We start from the raw sequence: 24,329 nt of genomic DNA on the forward strand, positions 1-24,329 counted from the left end.
ATGTGAGACCGTCGATTTGTCCTGGTGAGCAATCTGGCGGCAGCGTTTTGGATAAGACGGTTAAGATAAGATAAGATAAGATAATCCTTTATTAGTCCCTCAGTGGGGAAATTACAGGATTACAGCAGCATCACAAGTAAAAAATAAAGATAAAAATCAAGTAATATAATAAACTAAACAGTAAACAGTAAACAGTAAAACAGTACTGCTGGCCTTCCTCACCAGTTTGTCCAGTCTCCTCCTGTCAGCTGCCGCGATGCTGCTGCTCCAGAAGACCACTCCATAGAAGATGGCTGATGCCACCACGGAGTCGAAGAAGGTCTTCAGGAGTGCTCCCTGCACCCCAAAAGACCTCAGTCTCCTCAGCAGAAAGAGTCTGCTCTGTCCTTTTTTATAAAGAGCGTGAGCGTGGTCAGTCCAGTCCAGTTTATTGTTCAATTGAACACCCAGGTACTTATACGACTTCACGACCTCAATGTCCAGTCCCTGGATGCTCACCGGTGTCGGAGGAGGGCGTTTGCCCTGGCGGAAGTCCACCACCAGCTCCTTGGTCTTGCTGGAGTTGATGTGGAGGCGGTTCCACTGGCACCATCCTAAAAAGTCCTGGTTTAGTTCCCTGTATTCTCTGTCATCATTGGCGGAGATGAGACCGACAGAGTCATCAGAGAACTTTTGCAGGTGGCAGTTGGCAGAGTTATGTTTGAAGTCCGAGGTGTAAATGGAGAAGAGGAATGGAGCCAGAACGGTTCCCTGTGGGGCCCCTGTGCTGCAGGACACCCGATCTGACTCACACTCTCGTATCCGCACATACTGTGGACGGTTGGTGAGGTAGTCCAGGATCCATGCAGTGAGGTGGTGGTCCACCCCGGTCTGCTCCAGCTTGTCCCTCAGAAGCAAAGGCTGGATGGTGTTGAAGGCACTGGAGAAGTCGTAGAACATGACTCTCACAGTGCTTCCAGCCTTTTCCAGGTGAGAGAGGCATCTCTGCAGCAGGAAGAAGGAAGAATAGAGCAGCTACACTGAGTGATGTGAAAAGTGAGTTACAGTAGTCAATGCGAGAAGAGATAAATGTGTGTATGATCATCTCTAAATCAGGTGTTGATACTACAGATCTTAGTTTACTGATATTTCTTAGATGGAAGAAACATGATCTGGACAGCTGCTTAACATGGGGGTCAAACGACATGGATCGATCAAAGAAAATCCCTATCTTGCGCAGGTTGAAATGGGCAGCAGAGGAGAGTGGACCACTCCATAGAAGATGGAGTGGTCTGCCTGATCATGGGGACAAACTCATCTGGAGCAATAACTAGGACCTCCGTCTTAGTGTCGTTGAGTTGTAAGCAGTTTTCTGCCGTCCAGTCTCTGATGGCATTGACACAGTGCAGGAGCCTAGTTAATGTGAAGGCCTCGCTGGGTTTGAATGACAGATGGAGTTGGATATCATCTGCATATAAATGATAGGACACATTATAACTTTTTATAATCAGTCCCAAAGGCAAAAGATAAAGGGAAAATAACAGAGGCCCCAGAACCGAGCCCTGCGGTACGCCACATGACAGTGGAGAGGTAACAGACACAAAATCACCCACAGAGACATTGAAACTTCTGTCATTGATATGCCAACCCAATCACGTAGCCTCTTAATCAGGATGTTATGGTCAACTGTGTCAAATGCAGAACTGAGGTCCAGAAGAACTAACACAGAGCAGTCACCTGCATCAGAACACATGAGAATGTCATTTGAAACCCTTAGGAGAGCGGTTTCAGTGGAGTGTTGTCTGTGAAACCCAGACTGGAACTTGTCATACATGTGCCTCTCCAGTGCAGCAGTAAGTTGTTTGGCCACCACTTTCTCTAAAATTTTGGACAGGAAAGGCAGTTTTGATATGGGCTTGTAGTTCATGGGCAAAGCTGGATCTAAGTTTGGTTTCTTTAATATGGGCTGGATCGTGGCATGTTTGAAATAGGAAGGGACAATTCCTGTAGACAATGAGGAACTGATAATGGATGTTACTGCAGGGCCAATAATTAGCAGAACTTCCTTCAACAGAGATGTTGGTATTATATCCAGAGGGCAAGATGATGGTTTTGTTAATTAAGTCCATCAGGTCTTGAAGGCTGATAGGCTGGAAAGAGTCCAGAACAGCAGGAGATTGCGAGGAGCTACATGTAGATGAACAAATCCCAGGCTGAATGCCAGACCTAATACCTGTTACCTTGTCATTAAATAGGTAAGGAATTAGTTGCAATTGTCAACAGAACAGCATAGCAATGTAGAGACGGACGGTGAAACAATTCTCTTAATTGTGTCAAACAAAATCTTGGGATTTCTCTTTGAGGAAGAGATTAAGTTGGCAAAATAAGTAGTTCTAGCTTCCTTTACTCCAGTATTAAAGGAAACTCTGAGGTCTTTGAGATATGAGCGATGCACTTCTAGCCCAGTGGCTTTCCAGAGCCGCACTGTCCTGCGACACTTCCGTCTCAGGCTGCAGACAGCATCTGTCATCCACGGAGAAGTGTTGTAGGCAGCCCTGGTCCTTTCCTTAAGAGGTGCCACTTTATCCAGCAAAGTGGTGCAATGTTCATTGCACCACATTTCAAACATCATTGAGATTTGTGTTAATATCACAGAAAACGTGCATAGAGAACTGATCAGCTGTACTCTGAGTAATAATGCGGTTGAGGAATGTTTGTTTCAGACACAAGGGGTCAGCATTGACAGAAAGATCAAAGAAAATACATTTATGGTCACTGATCAGTAGGTCCTCACAATGGGTATTATCAATAGCAAGACCCAGAGAGAACACAAGGTCCAAGGTGTGACCACCCCTGTGAGTGGCCCCAGAAACATGTTGAAATTAAAATATTCAGGGATATTGAGAAACTCAGTGGCACTGCAGTCTGTGGTATCATTGATATGCAGATTAAAATCACCAACCTGAAGCACTTTGTCGAGCTTGATAATAGAGGTCAGAAAGTCTGTGAACTCTGATAAAAACTGACCTGCAGGACCTGGAATTCGGTAAATAAAAAAACAGTAAAGCGGCTTTAGCCGGCCCACTTCAGTCTGCTGTAGTTCAAAAGTAGCATAGGATTCTGTGCTCCCCAAGTGGCAGGAAAACTGATTCTTCCAGACCACGGCGAGACCTCCACCGCAGCCTGTCAGACGCGGTGTCCCCACATAAGAACAGTCCACAGGGCAGAGTTCATTGAAATGGATGCATTCCATATTCTGTTGCCAGGTCTCGGTCAGAAATAAAAAAGCCAAATTATGACTTGTGAACAAGTCATTTAAAATGTGAGCCTTGTTTGTTACAGAGCATGCATTAATCAGACACATTTTGATGGGGGAAGATACTGTGTCGTCATCAGCACAGGAAGCTTTGGGGGTATGTGCAATAGGACGGATCACTCGTGCAGCACCTCGAACCCGACCATAACTAGGGTGTGAGCGCGAATCTGTGATTCTCACGGGAATGTTCATGGGTCGTGGAGTAGAGGTTACGGTAGAGGCAAGGGAAAGAGTAGTAGGAGACCCTCCATGCCGCCAGGGGGAGCTGGTGTTTCTTGTAGGGGATGAATGTGGCTGATGAATGAACGTAGAGGAAGAGTGACAGCGGACAGGGGATCCAGGATCATGCGTGCCAGGTGTAAACAGTCAATCGTGTGGATAGGAGTGAACAGGGTATTGAATATTGGCTGTTCGTACTTCAGCGCTAGTTTTGTTCAAGTGTAAACCGTCTCTTGCGTAGAGGCTGGGACGATTCCAAAAGAAGTTAAAGTTATCAATTAAACCCACATTGTGAGCCCTGCAAGCGGCCTGGAGCCAGGTGTTGAGTGTGCGGATCCTGCTAAAACGAACGGACCTGCGGCCAAGAGTCGGAATGGGGCCAGATAGAAACACTTCCTTTCCTGATTTTCCAAGAAACTCCAGAAGATGGTTAAAGTCCTTTTTTGTCAGTTCAGAGTGTTGTCTGGTTGTGTCATTAGTTCCAATGTGCACGGTGAGTCTGTTTACTGAAGAGGGGAGCTTTGCCAGAAGTGATTGGAGATTCGCCAGAATGTCTGGAACAGTCGAACCGGGAAAGCAGCAAGTGTCCGCGTTAAAAAAGCAAACGCCTCTAATCACAGAGTCACCAACAATGAGGGTTGCAGGAGGGAAGAGCGGGCAAATGGATGGTAACTGAGGGCAGAGGTGAAGGGGCAACGAATGTTGTATTTGTGGCCCGGTCTGCGGTGCTTCAGTCCGGGTAGTTGTTGGCTTGGACCGGGAAGTGGGACTTGACCCACTGGGTGCCTTCTCTGCCGAAAAACAATGGACACCACTGGACCGTCGCAAAACTGCCTCTTTTAGAAGTTGTATCCTGGAGGAAGAGGATGAGGACTGGAACCGCATGTCAAGCAAAGCAGGTTTGTCTGGGTGTTTCTCACCGCCACGGACCACTTCAGCCCAGCTTCTCCTAGATGGCGTAGAACTGTGCACCGGCTCCTGAAATCCGGCTCCCCCGTCCACCCACCTGGTATCAAGCTGGAGAGGTAAGGGCTCCAGCGTATTGGCACCAGTCACCGATATCACAGCCGTATTCGTTGCACCGGGGCCGGGAGGAATCACATCAAGTCCGGGTTCCTCCGACTGGGTGTATTCAGCGGCAGCGGTGCACAGAGAGCCAACCCCAGACCAAGGGAGCGTGGTTGCAGTGTCAGATATTGCGGCCTGTGACCCGATCTCTGAGGCAGATGACTGGATGTGGGAAATGTGTTTTGCCTGAGTTGATGCCACCGACATAAGATCCACAAGGAGCTTGTTCTTATTTTGGAGCTCAGATTTCAGGCTACGGATGGAATCCTCCAGACGTGAATAAGTCATTTTGCAGTCCTTACATACAGCCATGTTCACTGCTGCTCTGCTCTGCTCACTGTTGCGCTGTGTTGTTCGGCTACTTCCTGCTCACATGCTAAATTAGCTCCGTAGGACACCAGGAGACAATCCGGACGTTTTAAATGAAGCGAGACAACACAGAGTTGAGGTGGACTTTGTGAGTCGATGAAAAACACAGTTTAGTTCCTGTCGAACAGAGACTCCGACTAGCGCTGTGTAGATCCGTCTCCGTCTATTTCCTGCTAGCACGCTACGCTGGCTTCATGACGTGTTCAAGGACTGTCGGATCACTCAGCTCCAAAATATGATCTCATAGAACAGTAACATAGATGTGAGTGAAGCTCTGCTGCTGGATGTAACTGACATTTCTGTAGTGAGAGGGCTTCATGGGTGTTAGCCACTGTCACTTCCAATGACCGCCATGCAGAAACTGGAGTTTGTGGTAGCTGCAAAGGTGGATGTTACAAGTGAGGCTTGGTTACCATTTGCCCCTCACTGACGGGGTGGGGATCCTTCTTGGTAGAGTTGTCGGTGATGTGTGGCCCCCAACAGGCAGTGTTCTTGGTCCTCCAACACTTTTGGCCCCTGATACAGTGAAGGTATATGTTGGTGAGGACCGACAACCACACCATGGTGGCTCACACCAACAGTTTCCATGTCCTGTTGTAATGATCGCCAAAGTCTGCCTTTGTGTACGGCAATTGTGAATGGGGAACCTATTGGTTATTATTTTCCTTCACATATTTAAAGTGCTGTACTTATGAATGTTATCAGTTGACTATATAGGGTCTGTTATTGTTATTATTTTATTTTGCCTGGCTTGTATAAATTGGTACGGGGGGAAGTGACAAGAGAGGAGATTGTGCGCGTAGACAGGGGGAAGCAGTCGGTGTTTAGTGCACTCAGAGAGCACGATTTTTCCGGCGACTGCTCAGCAAAAGAATCCGAAGAAAACATTTCATGGATTACAAGCGAGAGACTTCAATGGAAAATGGCACAGAGGACCACCAGCTAAACAGGTTGTGGTAAGGTAGTGCGAGTTCTGTGGGCTAAGGAATGGCGGCATCTCACCACGCTTCCACCTGTTGTTGACTTTGTTTTGGGTATTTATTTGTCATCGGACTCTTTTGTGTTACATTAAGGACCTTTGGAACTGTTGGGACACGGGGTTTAAGCGATAATTTGTAAATGTTTCGTTTATTGTGCCGGAGTACAGCGGGAGCCTCACGGTTATTGTTTGCTTGATGCAACCCGTATTCCGACTGAATTTGATTTATATTAACAGATTATATTTAACTGGTGGTGTGGTTTCATTTGGGTCTGATTTGGTCTTTCAGCATGTTTTGTGTTTTCAACCATATTATGCAGTCAGATTGATGTGTCTGTATACCACCAATTCAGAACCGACCGTGCCCTTACATTTTCCCTTTTTAGGTCTACATAATAAGGTGAATTGTTAGAGAGTGGTGGCCAGTATGGGGACGTGAAGGATTAAATAATAATTTTGATATTGGTGGTATTAACCTGGAGGGCAAGATTTCTTTTGAGTTTTTCGTTTCACACTGAAACAGCCCAGGCAATATTTGAGTTGGAAACTTATCCCAGTTGTAGTTAGTTGTATTGTGGCCATGGGTCATGTGGTACCGGGCCGCACAGAAAGAATAAAGATTATATTATTTCCGTTTTATTGATTATCAGATTCTGAAAGAAGTTTTATTTTGAAAAATGACCGGGATTCTCTCGTAATTTCATCCATCTGTGGCTCTTGACACGTCAAGACGCTTGTCTCGGTCACGTGATACATTACCTCAAAAAGTCAGCCTGCAAACTAGCAAAATTTGTAATAACTTTTGGAGAGCTTCTTTGCAAAGGGGAAAGGCCCACTAAGGAGACAGAAGAAGAGCCGACAACTTCCAAGAAAATGAAAGCTTCATTTAACAGACAATATCAGGAGTCTGATTAAATATCAGGAGTAATTCTGACGCGCCAAACCCGCTCTGCAGAATATGTAGCGACAGAAGATCAGCTGCTGGAGATTGTAAATGACGGTGGCCTTAAAAGTATGTTTGAGACAACAACTCTGCTGGTTTTTGGATTCAAATCAAGGCTGAATATCCTGAGATCGCCACTAAAGCACTGAAAACCCTGCTTCCATTTCACAAATCCTCTTTGTGAGGCGGGATGTTCTGCAGTGACAGCAATCGAAACAAAATTACGGAGTAGACTGGACATAAGGAACACACTTACCTCCCATTACCCTCAAATGGGACAGTCTCGTTGCAGAGACACAAGCTCAGGGCTCCCACTGATTCAGCGTTATTGTGAGTTGTATTTATTTATGCATTTTATATTTGTTTTCATGCCGATCGTATCATTTTATTTAGTCGTGTTTATCCACCACACCTTGAAGGCCGGTCCGCGAAAATATTGTCTTACATGAAACCGGTCTGTGGTGCAAAAAAGGTTGGGGACCTTGCTGTAGGTGATGGTAGCTAGGTGGTACAGTTTTCACAGCCAACACACAACATACACCCTCAGGCCTACATTGCATACATATTCCCATATTGCATAACTATACCTGCACACCAAAATGTCAACCATAAACCAGCAGAGGGCAGCCGTGGATAATGGAACATATTGAGTTTTATAAACTTAGTTCAGGAACGGGGACCACACCCCGGACACACCTAATTTCCTCTGCACAAGTATTTAAGCACAACAAACCTGTTCACTTCCTCTTTCGACTCAGTTTCAACATGACGTGCAATTCCCGAGCCCTCAACCGTACTTCACAACATGGACCCGTACAGTACATTATCTGCTTTTAGCTAATGGTTGAATGTATATTTTTAAATTAAATGTGTGCATAACTTATGATCCTTGTACAGGAGATCAATCTGCTTGCCCTTAATATCCATGCACTTTTCATTAAATGCATTTTGGACATTTACTTGCCTGTTTAAAAGTTCTTCAGTGTATCATTTCATCAGTGAAACTCATGTCCTAATGAGCAGGAAAATAGAGGAATACAGGAAAGGGCATTTCTACCTTTCAAATCTAAGCTGACTTTTCTTTGTAAAACTTTGTTGACTCACTTAAGGCGGTCATTTTTCAATATTGAAATTGATGTTGATATTTTAAATTTGCATTACTTATTTTCAGCACAATTAAAAGAAGCAACACATTGTATTGTCTACTTTACAAAACACAACTATAAGCATTATTGTATCTTTAATTGGGATTATTTACCATAACTCCCATGCTTTAAAATCTTTTAATGTTTATTTTACATTTTCAAAAACGGCTCTGTTACACGCCTTGCTTGTGTTCGTGAGGCCTTGTTAAATTCAACTTTCAGTGAATTCAGAAGGATTGTGTGACATAATTGTGGCACATATACAACTCGATAATGTTTTCACAACATTGACAGTGACACCTTTCTCTTTATTTCTTTAACATAAAAATACAATAATAGAAATATTTTTGTCAAAAGGTTAATACATCCTTCTTTTGCTAACCACCTAACCTTAAGTAGTCTTCCAGTTCAGTATTTGTAGTTTGGTCTCTTATGTGCAGCAGAGTTGAAGAAAAGTAAATTGTGATTTGGAGGGGAACGACCCTTCTTCCTCGTGTTAATGGCCGGCACTGTTGGTGGACAAGGAGGTTTAATATTGCTCTACATCAGCAGTTACAACACATACTATCTAACACTCTCTGAATCAGCTGATAGGGTGTCTTCATCCCCCTCAGTGGGGAAATTCAGCCCAGTTTTTTTAACTGGTGCATTTGATGTTGCTGAGCTGTGAGGTGGAAGTGTAAAGTCTGCCCCTAGCACTTCATTTTCAATCACCAATATCACCATGCTAGTTTTTAAGAAGGAAAGCTTGGATTGGTTGAGGTCCACTGTGTAGTCTGCCATGTCCGTAGGCCAAGAATCTTTGACACTATGATCATCAAATATTACACAGTGATCAACGCAAAAAGCAAAACATATTGTGGACAGTATTCTGACAGTAGTCTCACAGTAACCAAATGTTTGCCAAAATTAGGCTTACTGCAATGGCCTAGGAGGCATAAATCATAGGCTTATAGGCAAAATATGTCTTACCTGTTTGAAATACGTTTTTGTTTGTTATCTTCACTTAATGCCATATTCATTTTGTCTTTGTCAAATTATAGATACAAAACATATCGGCTAAATATATATATATATATATATATATATATATATATATGGAACCCAATTGCAACACACAGGAGACCAGAAAGAGTCGGGAATGAATTTTAATGCCAAACTCAGTAGAGCATCGCAGCGTCTGAGTTGTCCATCTTTGCCTCCTCCTCAGCATCATGGGGTGATTCATCCTTGCCTTCCTCGCTGTCGAAGCCACGGAGGAAAGAGAGAAAAGAGCTTCCAGGATGGCGCCCCATTGGGTATGGAGGTCTTGGATGGCTGGTCAGAATGGCGGTGGAACTCCCTGATGAGTCGGGCGAAACCCAGCACCTCTCTTCTGGACCATACCCTTCGCAGTCAACCAATTATTACTTCTATGGTGGCGGGAATGTAGCAGGCAGAAAACAATGTAGGCAAGGACGTCCATCAATGAACCGGGGTGGTAGTGGAGGCGGAGTAGAAGGAACCAGTGTTCTTTGTTGAACCGGCCTGAAGTATTTGACTTGCAGCAGCTGCTGTTTTGCTAGACCTGGTGTGATGGTTACATACAGGGCAGGAGTTGACAAACTCTCTAGTGTCCTCCTCTAGGGATGGCCACCTGAACCGTCGCTGCAGAACCTCCCTGGTGCACTGGAGTCCTCCTTCACCACCAAGTGGGAAAGGGTGTCAGGCTTGACGTTTAGGGAACCGGGCCTGTAAAAGAGGGGAAAATTAAACTTCGTAAAGAATAGCGACTATCTGGCTTGTCGTTAGTTCGGTCTTTTGGTGTACTGGATATATTCAACATTTTTGTGATCTGTCCCCTTCTTTTCCCCCAACGTCGGAGGCATCCACCTCCATAACAAACTGTCTCTAAGAGTCAGGAACTTGAAGAATGGGGGCCTTGAGGTTCTGAAAGACCTCCTCGGCCAAGCAAGACCACTGGAACGGCACCTTAAAGGATGTAAGGGCCGTAAGTGACACGGCCACAGGGCTGTAGCTCTAGAGCAGGGGTCATCAACCTTTTTTAAACTGAGAGCTACTTCAAGGGTACCGAGTAGTACGAAGGGCTACTTATTTGATACAAACTTCCTGAATAACAAAGTTGCACAGATCACCTTTTAATAATAATAATATATGTGAAGAGATTGTTTGATCACATGTCAGTTAATTATTCCTCACAATAATTATTAATAATGATTTCCACAACAATGATGGTGTAGCTACACATATATATTTAAACATGCAACTTTTATTTCTGTTAATCTATTTCAACATTTGAAAGTCAGAGGTGTCACATCTCTGATATTTTTGTATCATCACATGATAAAAGCCGGTTACTTTTGCACATAGTGCCTGCTGGTGAATGATCCAGTGGTAATGTAGAAATTTTGCGAAGTCTGGGTCACCTTTGCATTGCGCAATGAAGCCTGCATGCCGGCCCGTCATCGCGGGAGCCCCGTCTGTTATCACCGACACCAGCTTTTCCAATGGTACCTTTTTCTCCATGAAGAAACTAGCAAAACGTCTCGTCTATAGCCGAGCGGGGGATCCAACCCTCCCATGCGCGCGAGCGTCTTTGGGCGCCCGCGTTCAAACCTCTAGTCTGGGCCTTTTCGGTCGGATTGTGTTGCCTCGCCTCTACCCCCGCCACCCCTGAGTTGTTGCCCCACGGCCTGCTCCGAGGATTTACGGACCTGACGACGGGGTGAGCTTGCCGCACGCGTCTGGCGCCAACGGGAAGCGCCCGCCATTCGGAACCTGAAAACGTAGTGCGGCGGCCTCGTCCTGGCTGTCCACCATGCGCCTCTGGGTACCCAACTCTCTTATGACAAGAAATATTGTCATTTTAAAATCTACACTAATGCAAAATGCAAGCGTTTTTGATTAAAAAAGAACAGCAACTACAATTTTAGACGGAGCTCCATGGTGACTAGTGCTATTTTTAGAACATGCCTTGCGGGTGATTCACGTGGTCCCTGCGGGTGACAGGGTGCCCGCGGGCACTGTGTTGGCTACCTCTGCCCTAGAGGAACCTCTGGTAAAAGTTGGCGAACCCCAGGAACCGTTGCAACCATTTCCGTGACTCAGGAAGAGGCCAGGAATTGACAGGCTATACCAAATACTCATAATGTCCAATGGGCTTGTTGAAAGCCTTCTACCACTCGTCGCCCTCACAGATCCGGTGATAGGCATTGTCACAGACATGTTCAGGGCAAGGAAGAACTGCAGTGTAGGATTTTTTAAAAGACGATATGTCCGGCAGGGGACCCTCCAGATGGGACCCTTAACCTCCGATGCCATCAGAAATGAAATCATTGTGACGTAATGAATTTCAGCATGGGCACTTTTTCTTGGATGCTGTCGCTGACGACAACCCTGAGAAAGGGCACCGTATGTCTGTTACTATGCATGGATGTTTTCTTCCACACTTCGAGCTAGGTGTGCTGGAGAGAGGCCTTCCACCTAAGATAAACTGGAAAAGACAAACAAGACCAGCTGGGTGATTTTGGGGAGATGTTACATTGCAATCTTTCTAATTCAATGATCTGCCTCTAAACAAGAAGTGAGAGCTGCCAATGAGCCGCTGTAGCAGGATAGCTGCTCAGCAGGCAGCCAGCACAGCAGAGAAATACAGTGAGGAAAACAGCGTGCAATGCCGGAAGAGTGGAAAGTGTGGAAGTTTGAGTCTGTTCCACAGCGAGGAGGCCAGAGCACGTGTCCGGCTGCTTTGTACAGTCGACACACTGCAACAATAAATCTACCAAAACTGGTTTAGCATGCACTGGGGAATGTATTCCTTCAGGGGATTACATTTACTATCAGAAGTGATTGGACATCCACAAAAATGAAGGCAAATTTCCCTTTTAAAATGGTGGAGGGGTTTGCGCACCATCATGACCCTGGGAGCTTTGTTGTTGGGGACAATACTGGCAGGGTTGCCCAATGCGAATTGGTCCTCGGCGCATCATGATCTATTCTGCTCTGAGTTTATGTTTTTTTTGTATCTCATCATTATTTCATAGTTTCCTGTATCATTTTGATACAGTTACCTTTTTCTAATTTCCGAGAACTTTTGCTTCCTGCCTCAATTTGTTTCACGTCTGTGTGAATTCCCCACCCTAATGGTGTTCTGTGTTAGCGGTTTGCCTGCTACCTGCCTGTGTGTGGTAAACCTGCATGGTTTCATCTGATTCTTCACAGAACCTGACCCAGTGGCCCTGATGACAAGCATTGAGAATCTATATAGAAATAGACATTCATCTGTGCATGGGCTCTTCCGGGATGCTCTGACCTTGATGAGAGAGTGTAGTTGCTTTGCTGCTTGCTCTTGCCTCTGCTTGCATTTGCTTGCTTCAATTTGCCAGATATATCACATATATCACTCTTCAACATTTGAGTGAAGACAAATCCAGAAATTCGTCGCGCTATTTGGGTTGTTAGCTAATGCTAACTAGCAGCTAAGCTGAAGCTAAGTAGCAGCAAGATGCCTCCCTTCTCCACGGATGACTCATACAAACTCCTGCAGAAGATTGCAGTCTTGGAAACAAAAATCCACGACTAGACGTAAACGTGGAGGTAAATGGACTGTGTGGGAATGATACCACTTTACCATGGACTCAAAACACTGGACACTTTACCATGGACTCAAAACACTGGACAAACGCAAGCTAAGACACAGCTAACTAGCACCACCACCACATGCTGCTTCCTGTCCGACAGGTGTCCATCTGGTGGAGATGAGTCTGCCTACAGGTGGGAGACTGACCATCTGGTGACCTGGTGCGGCCTGAACAACCTAGAGCTCAACGCTCTAAAGACAGTGGAGATGGTTGTGGATTTCAGGAAGAACGTAGCCCCACCTGCCCCAATCATCCTGTGTGAATCCCCCGTCAACGTGGTAGACTCATTCCGTTTCCTGGGCTCCATCATTACCCAGGACCTCAAGTGGGAGCTTGATCACCAAGAAGGCTCAGCAGAGGATGTACTTCTTGAGGCAGCTGAAGAAATTCAACCTGCCAAAGACAATGATGGTGCATTTCTACACTGCCATCATCGAGTCCATCCCCTGCTCCTCCATCACAGTCTGGCACGCTGCAGCCACCGCCAAGGACAAGGGCAGGCTGCAGCGCATCATCCGCTCTGCTGAGAGGGTGATTGGCTGCAATCTGCCGTCCCTCCAGGACCTGTTCGCCTCAAGGACCCTGAAGCGAACATTAAAGATTGTAGCCGACCCCTCTCACCCTGGACATGATCTGTTTGTGCCCCTTCCATCTGGCAGGAGGCTGCGGTCCATCAGAACCAAGACCTCACGCCACACAAACAGTTTATTCCCGTCCGCAGTCGGCTCATTAACAGAGCCCGGGACCCCCACTGACTCTGTCATCCCCAGGACATTTCCTTCTGGTCTCTCCCCTGCACATCCCTGTTTCTTTATTTAAACACACTCATCACTTTTAACTTTCCACAACACTTCACTTGTTTTACAGTCCTGTTATCTGTTTTGTTGTGCACTTTATTCTAGATTTTATATTTTATTGTAAATTTTAATATGTTTCTATTTCGTGCACTGTGCTGATTGTGATAGTTTAATGTTATTGTTTACTGTTAAATGTTATGCACCACCCCGCCACGACAAATTCCTTGTAGTTGCAAACTTGCTTGGCAATAAACGATTCTGATTCTGAAGAAACAGGAGGAGAGAGCAGATTATAAATCTTCAAATGGTAGTCCTCCCTGGAACTCTCTCGGTGCAAAGCCGAAGAGCGAATCATACCCTCAGGATGTGGGAGGACGACTGGCAGGCAGAGCCCAGCACCCTGAGATTTGTGATGCGACTGGCTGGCCTGCACTACCACACAGCCAGAGCTCCTCCTCAACCCCTGCACTCTGACGGACAAAGCCAAGGACAGCTGAGAAAAGTAAAACCTGCAAAAAACCTCCACAACAACCAAGCCTACAACTTCAATACAGATTTGCTCTATTGTCGCAGGATCCTAAATCTCCATCTGATGACCTGGATAAGCAGCTATCTCCTCAAAGCAGGGTAAGAACTGAGAGTAAATGTGAGAGTAAAAGGCCGCAGGCAAAGCTAATGACTGGGCCTCAGACTCTGATTGTTGGTGACTATGCTGTAAGATGTCAGAACACTGTGCAGCAAGAATACCAAAATACTCTGCTTTCCGAAAGATATGGTCTCTAACATGAGAGACAAAATCAGTGGCTGACTATCCCACGGTGAAAAACATCATCGTGCATACAGGAAGCTGTGATATTGTGAAACAACAGTCTGAAGTTCTGAAGCGAGACTTTATTGATCTGTTAAACACAGTCAGCTCTGTCAAGGCTGAGGTGTTTATCAGTGGCCCTCTTCCACCAGTCAGAGGAGGAGATGAAGGATTCAGCAGGCTGTTTGCACTGAACGAATGGCTGTCAACTGTATTTACTGACCATTCAGTACATTTTTTTCAACAAGTTCTACCTTTTCTGGGAGCTCAGACATCTTTTAAGGTACATGGAGTTTGCTTGAACAAGTCAGGGGTAAAACTGTTTACCTCGAACCTATTTTTCTCCCTGCATCACCCGTCTGTCCCTACTGCCAAGGACAAGACACAAGAGGAGTCTAAACAAGAGATAACCACACAACATCGCCATGGAGACCTTACGGGAAGGATGCCCCCGCCTAACGACAGCCAAAAGGAGGAGTCTCCAACCTCATCATCAGGGACCGCCTCTGATCTCCCACTTTCCCCACCCTTCCGAGACGAGGAGTCTTTACCTCCCTCCCCAGCACCTACTTCCACCCCCCAAACTCCATCCAGGTCCCTTTCCTCTCTCACACTCTCCCCATCCTCCCCCCACCTGGAGTTCACTGACCACATGAAAGAGCTGGTCATTGCTGGAACCAAACACACTCCTCGCCCCACTCCTCGACGTACAGCTCCAGCCCCACCCCCGAAACTGGCTCCAAGTCCTCAGCCAGTTTTGACACAATCGGCGAAGTTAAAGTGCCCTGCCCTTCCACCACCTCCACCTCCAGCTCGGCTCCACAACCATCCTCTGTCTCCCCTACCTGATAAAGGGAGGGCAAGGCAGGCCGGTGCAGAGGACTCGGAGCTGGAGTGATGTGATCCACTATCTTGGAGGCTATAATTGATATCTTCTGGGTCCAGGCTACAAGGCTGATGACACCAATGACACTCTCCAGGAAAAGTCGGGGCCCTGTATGCAGCTAGCCTTCTCAATTCCTGTCCTGATAGTTTATAGAAAAAGAAAGGTGAGGCTGCGAAGAAATAATAGTAAACCTGCAAACTTATCAAACTTAACATTCATTCCTCGTCAGCCTGTCCAAATAAATTGGGCAAAGAAAGCTTTAACCACATTAAACTTAGCTTTATTAAATGTCAGGTCTCGGTCAGGAAAAACATTTTTAATCAATGATTTTATTGTTCGGCACAAACTGGACATTTTGTTTTTAACTGAAACTTGGTTAAATCAAGATAACAGTGCAGCTGTTCTTATTGAATCAACACCTCCCAACTTCAGTTTCATGAGCGAAACAAGAGCGCATAAGAAAGGAGGTGGAGTTGCTATTTTATTTAATGATTCTCTTCAATGCAAGCAGATGTCCTTTGGTCATTTTAGTTATTTTGAATATGTGGCTCTGAATTCCACTCAAGCCTTATTCCTAAACATTTACAGACCGCCTAAATACTGTGCAACCTTCTTTGATGAATCTGTATTTATTTTGACTGTGTTGTTCTTGTTGGTGATTTTAATATCCATGTTGACAATCCCCAGGACAGAGAGTCTATAGAACTATGTGGTGTCCTTGATAACTATGATCTGACTCAGCATGTGACAGGACCCACCCACAACAGGGGTCACACTTTGGACCTAATCATCACCAAAGGTGTAAACATTTCCAAGGTTGCTGTGACTTTTATTTATTTTATTTATTTAAAAGGGACCATGTACAGTTTAAACATAAATGTCTCCATTCGATGCACTGTACCAGATTGTAGTTTAAGCTAATTTGCATCTGCAGTCCCTTGGCAGGTCAAACAAGGACAAGACAACAACACAGTAAAAGGAAAAGACATAATACAGAGATATACCACAAAAAAACATACAAGACACCCAATACAACGCTACACACAAATAGCACATCAAAAATGAATGTGTGTCAATAAAATCAAGTCATAAAAGACCACAAGAATTGAGGTCAGTGTGTGCAGTGTTGTGCAGTTTTTAAAAGACTTTTCAAGTTGGCTTTAATCGAATGATCTAATCGAAGTTGCTGAGCGAGTATATACAAAGTCACGGAGTGGAGGAGGGGCCAAACCATTTAAAAGTCTATGGAACAGGCACAAATTTGAGAACAATCTAAAATTGTTAAAGCTCAGTAAATGATGCTTCTCCAATACCTACAATGGTGAAAGTGCAACGGCCTTTTGTCCAGAATTTTTATTGTTTGCTTATATAAAGACTCGAGAGGTCTTATGGCTGTTTCACCAGCCTGCCCCCAACATGAAATGCAGTAGGACATATGTGAAAGGATCATGGCATGCATAAATATCTTTGCTGCATTTGGAGAGAGACAGTTTCTGATGCGTCTGCGACTGATGTTGCACTCTCTGATCATTTATGTGTTTTCTTTGAGAGTGCAATCTCCTTGCACACAAATGTCCAAACCGAGGTTGTGACAAAGCGTTACATCTCTGAAGACACCAGTTAACTATTTATTCAGAAGTTCTCCTCCACACCAGCCCTCTCTTGCATCTCAGTCAATGAGCTTGTAGATGGCTTCAATTCTAAAGTAAAAAATATTATTATAAAATATATATCGCAGGTGGCGAAAAACTAATCTCCAGGTTCACTGTGACATCTATAAAGACAGACTTCGCAATTATAATTTGGAACTTAGAAATGCAAGGCAGTCATTCTTCTCTGACATCATAACCAAAAACAATAACAATACATGCGCCTTATTTGCTACCGTCGACAGGCTAACAAACCCTCCAGTGTCGGTAGCTGCTGAGCTCCAATCCACCTGGGCATGCGATCAATTTGCCTCCTTTTTTACTGACAAAATTCAGAAAATTAGACAAGCAGTCAGTGCCTCCACACCAACCACAGGATATGTGTTGTCCCCTTCTCTGAATAAAATCCATTCAAATATCATGACACAATTTCATTCAATCGACTGTAGAAGCCTATAATACATTATACAACATCTGAAGTCATCCTCCTGCTGCTTGGATATTGTACCAATACACTTTTTCTAAATTATTTCAAACTGCATGACCACTGATCTTTTACAAATTGTCAACACATCCCTTCTCTCAGGTGTCACAAGCCCAAAAAACTGCAGTTATTAAACCACTCCTAAAGAAGGCTAGTTTAGACTCCGCAACAATGAAAAATGATAGGCCAATATCAAACCTCCCATTTTTAAGTAAAATAATTGAAAAAGTGGTTTTTCGACAGCTCAACAACTTCTTGGCCGAAAAGAACTGCTTTGATGTCTTCCAGTCAGGCTTTTGACAGCACCACAGTGCTGAAACTGCTCTTGTTAAGGTTTTCAATGACATCCACTTAAACACAGGCAATGGCAGAAGTTCAGTCTTAGTATTACTGGATCTCAGTGCTGCATTCGACACGGTTGACCATGCCATAGTCCTAGAAAGACTAAAAATCTGGGTGGGACTTTCTGGCACAGCACTTAACTGGTTTGAATCCTACTTGAAGGACAGAGAATACTTTGTGTCTGTAGCTGATTACACATCAGAGCTGACTAAAATGACATGTGGTGTTCCTCAAGTTCAATACTGGGGCCTCTTCTGTTCAACATCTACATGCTTCCACTAGCTCAGATTATGGAAAACAACAAAGTGTGTTATCATAATTATGCAGACGACACACAAATCTACATAACTATGTCACCAGGGGACTAGAACCCCATACAAGGGCTGGGTAAATGCATTGAACAAATCAACAACTGGATGTGCCAGAATTGTCTTCAATTAAACAAAGATAAAACAGAAGTAATTGTTTTTGGTACCAAGGATGAACCATTGAAAATCACCGCTCAGCTTCAATCACTGATGTTACAACCCACAAACCAAGCCAGAAATCTAGGTGTAGTTATGGATTCAGACCTCAACCTGAACAGCCATATCAAGACAATTACAAAATCAGCCTACTATCACCTGAAGAATATATCAAGGATTAGAGGACTTATGTCTCAACAGGATTTGGAAAAACCTGTCCATGCATTTATCTTCAGCAGACTGGACTACTGTAACGGTGTGTTTACAGGTCTCTGTAAAAAATCCGTCAGAAAGCTGCAGCTGATTCAGAACGCTGCAGCTCGAGTCCTCACTAAGACCATGAGGGTGGATCACATCACTCCAGTTCTGAGGTCTTTGCACTGGCTTCCTGTCCAACAAAGAATTGACTTTAAAATCCTGCTGTTGGTTTACAAAGCACTGAATGGTTTAGGGCCAAAATACATCTCTGATCTGCTGCTACCTTATGAACCATCCCGACCCCTCAGGTCGTCTGGGACCGGTCTACTTTCTGTTCCCAGAGTCAGAACTAAACATGGAGAAGCAGCGTTCAGTTTTTCTGCTCCACATATCTGGAACAAAGTCCCAGAAAGCTGCAGGTCTGCTGAGACCCTCCGCTCCTTTAAATCAAGATTGAAGACTTTTCTGTTTGATGCTGCCTTTAATTGAACCAGATTCAATTCATATATTAATCAATTTCCTGCATTTCTGCATTTTACTACTCTATTTTATTTCTTACACTGCTTTTTAGTGTTTTAATGACTGTTGTTATTGTTTCAATTAATGTTCTTAATTGTTTTTAAATCTCCTTTTATTTTGCCTTATGTTTTGATGCTTTTAATGGTTTTATGTGAAGCACATTGAATTACCTTGTTGTTCAAATGTGCTATACAAATAAACTTGCCTTGCCTGCTAATTAACAGTAGCATCATCAGATTGTCTTTATACTTGCATAAAAACACGATGTAAGCATTCAAATTACTGCTTAAAAAAAGGGTGCGAGGCACCAGAAGGGCCCCCAGACATACAGGGCTGGCCCTGGCACTGGGTGTACTTTAAACTCTGGGAAACTCAAGGTGTTGTAAAGTAACCCACTACTATCTGATGGATCATCTTTTTGTTGTAAAATAGTTTGTTCCCAATTGACTGGTAAAATAAAAAAGAGCTTATTAAATTTGACCATATAGTGTGGTACATACTTTTTTACAGAAGAAAATACATGTCATTGCATCAAACCAATGATCTGTTGATCATAACAAATCAAGACACCATTATGTTACGATGGTGTTGCCATCAGTGCTGAAAACAATAATTGAAAATGGAATCATGACTTTTAAAAATAAAAGTCAAATGGAATTGTGTATTTGGTGGATTGTGACACTTCTTTAATATAGTTTTGTTTTTTGCCAATGGCCAAGCCATCTGCAGTTATTCCTGCGATCTACATTTGTGTGAGTGGAGAATATGATGCAATGCAAATGGTTTGTATACGTTATGTCCAACATGGAATTGTTAGTGTGAGTCATGAAGGTAAAAGTCAAGATTAAAACAGGCAGGTGAAGCAATGAGGAAAGGTTCTGGTGTGAAACACTTACACAAATCCTTTCTAATGTCTCAATGTTACGGCTGAAATTAACATGTAATAATTAGTGAGAACATGCTACAGTCATCTAACCAGTTTGAAACTTTTCATTCTGTTGGTTTTTATTCTAAAAATCATGAGCAGAAGTACATTTAACCGGCGGTACCTTCAAACTCCTCCTTAATAATTGAGGCAGACGGCTGAAGGGAACATCTCAGAATCAAGTATACATCAATAATAATTATTATAACTATATGCAGATTTATACAGATGGATCTAAAGATGACGGGAATGGACACGTAGGATCAGGGGTATTCATACCAGAATTTAGTGTGACAATATGCAAACTAATTAATGACAGATTGTCTGTCTTTACAGCTGAAATTATTGCCATAATCTTGGGACTGCAATGGGTAGAAGAGGTCAGGCCTGAGAGAGTGGTCATCTGTTCAGATTCTGCTGCAGCTTTAAACAGCCTGAAGACAAAACAAACAATTAGAGAGGATTTAGGGATGGAAATATCTCTGATTGAGACTTCAAAGACTGGGAATAAATGTTCAATTTTGCTGGGTTCCTGCTCATATAGGTGTGGAGGGCAATGAGAGAGCAGATATGATTGCAAAGAGAGCACTAAAACTAAAAGAAGAGGAGATATTGAAAATTCCTTTTGGAAAGGGGGAAGCTAAAGCATTAATAAGAGAGGCAGGACGGGAGTTATGGCAGAAGAAGTGGGACAACGACAACAAAGGAAGACATTATTATAACATTCAGAAATCCATAAATGTGAAGACATACAAAGGGAAGTATAGAAGAGAGGAGGTCATAATATCAAGGTTAAGGTTCGGACATACAGGACTTAACTCAACTCTATATTTAATGGCAAAAATGGACTCAGATAAGTGCACTATTTGTAATGTTACTGAAGATGTGGAGCATGTTATCCTGAAATGTCAAAGATACAATTCAGACAGGAACATCTTGAAGCAAAAAATATGTCAGTTGGGACGGAAGTGGAGTTTGGAAGGAGTTCTGGCAGCGGACGGAGAATGGCGAGAGTGCTGCAGGGCACTGTTGCGATTTCTTAAAGAAACGGGATTAGACCGTAGGATTTAGTTGGTAGTAGGTGTTTAGGTTTATTTATCTAGTTATGTGTATCTATATGTATATATATATTTTTATTGTTATTTATTTTTTTTGGTTTATCAGAACAGTGAAGAAAAGGTTACCCTGAAACTGCACCCTCCGGTACAGGAGGTGGCGGTATGCACCTATACAAGTTGGTTGCGACCCGCCAATCAAATTTAAAGAAGAAGAAGAAGAAGAAGGGCACATCCCTTAGCGCCTCCACACCGCTCAGCGGCGCTAGTGCACCATCTCCTCTGCCGACCGCGACAAAAATATCAAGACGAAGGAGAATACCGATAGCAGGCTGTGAACACTGCAGTACATGCGAGCGTACAACAGCCCTCATCCTCTGTTCGGGTTTTTTTCTCCTTCTCTACAACGCCAGCGACGACACGGAGGAAAACAGTCACCTTTGTTTTGAAGTGAAGTGGCGGAGAAGATCACCAACGTATCCGGAAATCCGAACTTTCCGTTGCATTACCAAAACCGTGAGTAGGCTTTCGGCGTGTTATTTCGTTTTGTTTTGCGGAGGATGAAACGAACGGGGTTTGCTAATGTGATTTGAGGTTCCAGTTGTATTTCTGTAATATTAAGGCTGGCGATCCTCTTGAATGGCGCGGATGTGGTGACTCGCCGGTCAAAATGACAACAGTGGTTCGCCATAATATGTACTTCTACCTCTGTGCGCGTTGCGAAATTACCTCGTGTTTGTGTGCGCGCAGCGCGACAGCGGGATTTATGGCTGTCATCTTACCTCAGCTTTGCCCTGTCAGTGGTGCCTGTGAAGGTCTCGCCGGGAGACCGCATCATGTAGCCACAATCCGCAGGGATACAGTCATATGGATGATATGCTAGCTGCTGCTGCTGCAGCAACGTATTGGAAGTGTTATGCAGGTATGCGTCTCAGTGTACGGATGTGCTCGCGTGGTTTGCATAACCCCGGCGAGTAGGTTAAAACAGATTGAACGACGTGGACTGACGTACGTATACATAGTGCGGTTCTAACCTGGACGGTATTTGGCAGTGCCTCTTTTCCTGTCTAAAAAGTGTAACAACTGGATAATTGAAAGTCGGTAACACTCAATCTGATTCCCCTGTTGCTTTTACTTAAAGGGAAGCACGGGGCAATCGAAGATGAAATCAGATTTTCCTGCAACTGTGCATGTCATCTCTGCAAGTACTGAATCCAGACAGTGGAGTTTCCCCACGATGCACCCGTGGATGCTTTGGCAGTGTTGCATGTCTGCGTCATGTGGGAGAAGTGGTTACTTGGCCAGCCATCCACGCTGTGTGGCTCACTTTCTGAAAGCAGTTTTAGCGCGAAAAGCATGGTGGGTAAAGGCAAGCTAGCAAGCGAACTAGCCAACCACTGAATGAGTGGACTTGAAAACTTCTCCGATGTCTGACCAGCTCTGCATAAAAGTCTGTTCGTCTGCGCATTGGCACATTGCTATCGCCAGATGAGTGACACAATTTCTGTAGCCGGCGTAGCATGAAGGCATGGTGGAATTCGCAAGCAAGCTAGCTATGGAGCCATCCGTCAGTCTCTGTCTCACTAGCTAGCGGTGGTTGACACTCCATTTGAGTCTCCTCCAGGCTCTGGTTGGTTGTTTTCATTCTGTTTTTTTTTTTTTTCATTGAATGAAAGTTACCTATTGCATCTTTTGAGCATTAAACAAGGTGGCACCCTCCGATGCTGACAAATGCAGCCAACACGGATGTGATGAAAACATCAGTTCTTCAAATGGCCACTAGAGGCTGGTCCAAAAGCGAGTCAAACACCATAGACTCCCCCCCCCCCCCCCCCCCCCATATTTAAATGTCAAACCTCACAGCAGAGTTAAACATTTATGTTTACAGCCTGGTGCAGAATAAGGTTTTGGTCTCTGTAGCTAAATGCCCGTGTTTTTTTGCATTTTCAGTAATTGGATGGCGCACACTTTTTGTTCTGCTCAGAAGACCCCTCATTGTCAGTACACCTAGGAAAGCCATACATCCTCTAACTAGGTCTGTAGTTTGTGGCTGTAAATGTTTGGCTGAGGCTGTGATTATCTTAGAGGTCACAGCAGGTCATTTAATGCATCAACATCAAGTTTCAGAAAAACCGGTCTCGCTTTGTGATACGTATTTAGGTTTTTCCCTCCGACAGACGCATGCTGCCAGGTTCCCAGTAAATCTCCTAGTTTAGCTGCAAGTTGTCAGCTGTTTGACAATGTATGCCAGGTAGACAGTTTGCCGCCAGCGTATCGCAAGCCTGCCGTTACCTTATCGATTGTCCGGTAAAGTGTGTGTGCGTGCCTGCGATGAGTAATGATGAACGAAATGATGAACGTGAGACTCCTAACTTCGGTGACGTGATGAGCAGATGGTTGACAGAAGACTGTTGGAGCAGTTGGAACTACAAAAACACACAAGTGGAGTGACAGAGTGATGCTTCTTTTAGCGTACAAACAATCTTTGGCTGAGCTAGGGCTGCACAATTAATCGAATTTTAATCGCGATCACAATTTTTTGGCTGCCACGATTCAATGAGTATGATCGTCTGCGATATTTACATTTAAAATGCGTGCTCTGCTACATATCAAATCAAGCTCCTCCTCACCTAACAGTCAGCCGACCACCAGGGGGCGAAAGAGATGGGAGGTGTCATGCGCGCACCCTGCAGACTCCGCTATTGGTAGAAGAACAGAGACGGACAACAGAACAGAGAGCAGACGGCCGTGACCGTGTGTCGTGTCGCTGAATCAAATATCAAATATATAGGAGCAGAAGGCGAGGAGCTAGCCCCTCAAAGGATCATCATTCGTTGTCTGGAAGAAATGCACAGAGTGCATTCGAGTTGTGTCTGCATGGTAATCGCTAATCTAATGCTAATGCTCATTGCTATGCGCCGCATAGCGATTAGCTGGAATGTTGCACAACATGGAAGTGAAAGCAGTGCTCTATTGATTTAATTTTGGGTAAAAAGTGTTGATACTATTTTATTTATATTTTCCTTCTATGAGATGCACTGTGATCAGGACCAGTCTGATGCAAAGAGTTGTACATTAGCCTGAATGTAGCACAACAATGGAAGTGGAAGCAGTGTTCTTGTTCATTTAAACGTGACAGTGCAATAAATAGATGTCCCTAAAATTAATGAATGATCGCAATATTGATCAAAATAATCTCAATTATGATTTTGGCCATAATCGTGCAGCCCTAGGCTGAGCACAGAAGGTGGATGGGGGGGGGGGGGGAAAGGGCAACTTCATGCTTGTTGAACAGTTACTCGTATCACCTTCTACTTGCAAAGGTTTTAATGCCTGCACAGTAACTGTTGCTCACGCTGTAGAGCTCCGTCTGTGTTGATATTTTCGTCTCACTTATCGACTGACACGATATATCTGAAAAAGCGATTTGTAGGTTTCACTCTGGCTGGAGCGAAAGCTGCAATGTTCGGCGATAAAGTGCTCAAAAGGTTATAATGTTCTTCTCTGTGATGGTTTCACAAAAGCAACTGCACCTCTGGTGTTA

At 44.3% G+C, this 24,329-nt stretch overlaps 1 protein-coding gene across 1 annotated transcript in view; it reads left to right on the forward strand.

Moving 5' to 3' along the window:
* The first annotated feature begins 21,113 nt into the window (after positions 1-21,113).
* Positions 21,114-24,329, forward strand: part of adarb1b (adenosine deaminase RNA specific B1b) — a 138,725-nt gene continuing 135,509 nt past the window's right edge. The window contains exon 1 of the mRNA XM_079276983.1: positions 21,114-21,301. The gene's annotated coding sequence lies outside the window, so the exon portion shown is untranslated. The remainder of the gene's footprint in view (positions 21,302-24,329) is intronic.

The sequence above is a fragment of the Melanostigma gelatinosum genome (assembly GCF_949748355.1).
Source record: "Melanostigma gelatinosum genome assembly, chromosome: 10".
NCBI classification, from domain to species: domain Eukaryota; kingdom Metazoa; phylum Chordata; class Actinopteri; order Perciformes; family Zoarcidae; genus Melanostigma; species Melanostigma gelatinosum.